The sequence below is a fragment of the Astatotilapia calliptera genome, chromosome 2 (assembly GCF_964374335.1).
Source record: "Astatotilapia calliptera chromosome 2, fAstCal68.1, whole genome shotgun sequence".
Classification (NCBI taxonomy): Eukaryota; Metazoa; Chordata; class Actinopteri; order Cichliformes; family Cichlidae; genus Astatotilapia; species Astatotilapia calliptera.
The window spans coordinates 13,398,976-13,401,334 of record NC_137423.1 but is presented as its reverse complement, the minus strand read 5'-3'; the positions used below and the strand labels follow the sequence as shown (position 1 = coordinate 13,401,334).

General features: G+C 36.6%; 1 long non-coding RNA gene across 1 annotated transcript; it reads right to left on the bottom strand.

Moving 5' to 3' along the window:
• Nucleotides 1-642: 642 nt before the first annotated feature.
• On the bottom strand, nucleotides 643-1,603 carry LOC145430463 (uncharacterized). Its single transcript, XR_013911043.1, has 2 exons — nucleotides 1,470-1,603; nucleotides 643-891 (listed from the first exon to the last, which is right to left on the bottom strand). It is a non-coding gene; the product is annotated as an uncharacterized LOC145430463 (long non-coding RNA).
• Between the last annotated feature and the right edge of the window lie 756 nt (nucleotides 1,604-2,359).

Genomic DNA, 2,359 nt, shown 5'->3' with positions numbered 1-2,359 from the left:
ATGGTCCGCATCAAGTATGCAATTGTGTGTTCACATGTGTGGGCATGCTTTTGAGAAATGGCACTGCCTAATCTAATGGACTTTCCTAATTTAGCTCAGAGATGAAGCAGCAAGTAACAGAGATTTTGAAGACGAGTGTAGTAGAGAATAGTGAGTGGGAGATACGAGGTGGAATCTCTGGACTATTTTATCAGCATGGTTTTTAAGGAAAACAAATGTGGGAACTCATCTAAAAGGTACAAACAAAAACAGGAGGGTTGGGGGTCATGGGGTTGCACTGAACAGGTTAAGTTATTAATCTACTGAGATTTTCTACACAGCAAATCCAGCATGTCCAAATTAACACTGTCGGATTTGATTTCAACACTATTAAAGTGTCTATATGGGTCCACACCAGAGAGTGTTAATTTAACTCTTTTTGGAGAGTTGGTACGTTAACTCTGATTTAGTGTTAAACACCAAATCTGTCTGGAGTTGATAATTTAACACTTGGTGTTAAGAGTTTATATATTAACTCTCAAAGAGTATTTTAGTTTAACTACGTAAGAGTTATCTTCTAATTCATTCTAAAAAGCGGGAATTTTCCTGTTCTGAACTTCTAGAAATTTCTTTTGGAAATAAACATTTACTAAAAAGATGCAATGGTTTTTGAAAAACATTTATTCTGAACTGTGCACCACAATTTCAAAACATTTTCTGAAAGATGTAACAGTGTACATGTTCTCACTTTCATTAGAATTTTGTTTATCAAAAGGTCTGACATGGTAAATGCAAATAACAGCATTCTCATCACTTATTTCTTCAATACAATATGCATGTCCTTCATTCATCCCTTTGTGGAACTTCAACGCACTTCTGCTCTCCCCCATATTCCATCTTCACAAGCATATCCTGTGCGGAGATTGAATAAAAATTAGTTGACACTAATTAATGGCACAAATAATCCAGTAAACAATTGCAGCACAGTAAAAAAAAAGGAATCCTCTTTGAGTCATTACTTGTGTAAAGTATTTTCCCAAAAGACAAAGACACAGGCAACAGGTAATACTGAACTAAATGTAAAACCTCAACCTTTTTCATTTTTACCTAAACCGTGTGCACAAAACTCTGGAGGGATCTATGCTAACGGAGAACCCAGTCAGGACGTCTGCTACTGCTGTTTGCTCGTTTTTTTTTTATGGGCGATCGTTTTCAGGCTTCAAGTAGCACCATTATACCAACATTTACATTCTGCACATTGTTTTAGGTGTATTTGACCAAAAGTTTGACGGAAAATTCACATGCAAGCCTTTTTCAAGGCTGTGGTATTTGCCCGCAAACAATACCGTTCAGCTAGCTAAAACAGAATATTATGCTATCAGCGAGCAACATGGCTAATGCCTTCCACACAGCTTTGTCTCAACTCCAAAGAGCCACAGAAGTAAAAGCTCATAATAATAATTGAAACAATCTTTGAAAAAATGACTTACCAAGCATGGCAAACAACTCAAATATGTAGAGCAAAATGTTCTGAAACGGCTTCACTTCAGCTTCGATTGGAGCCGTGCTGGGGGCGGAGTCTGTGAATTCACTCTATTGGTGTCATAGCCCCTGTAGGAGTTCAGAGTTAAGAGGTCAAGAGTTAATGTTTCCATTGTAACACCTCCAGATTTGACAGAGAAACACTCATTTTTAACACTCGATTTTAACTACTATCATTTTACACCTCAGAGTTACATTAAAAGAATGTGACTCTGCTTAGAGTAAAATTAACTCTACTTTTGCAAGAAGACTATTAACACCAAAACATTTAACACTTTTGAATTTGCTGTGTACTCACATAATGTACAAAAAAGAGCAAATGCCAAAATAAAGTCTTCCATGTGAGCCACAACCTGGTAGTTGCCAGACTTGGCCCAATAACTTTATCTGACCTTCTGAAGAGGAAGAACAATGGTGCATACAGATGACCATTGTTTGTCAAGTCACACCTTGATCCAGGCTCAAGGTGTGACTTCTGTTATTTACCCTCTGCCATGACTTCTTCATGGGTTCAGATTATGATCACCTGAACACAAACACAGAAGCAACCATGTGACATGATCACAAGATTCAGATTTGTTTTTAACCATAATGAAAACTGCAGTTACTGCAAAGAATATGTGAGCTGTTTTATTTACATACATATAATTTATTTTTCCCAGAAGCTATAGGAAACCATGTACGGATGGGAGGCATTGAATCTATGTACATATGCTTTGAAGGATGCACAGTACTGTTTGTTTTTATGTCGTATTGCTGTTTTTTAGTTTTTTTTTAAAATACTGATCATTTTGAGTCATACAATAGTTACAAAGCACTACAATGGATGAAAAGATGA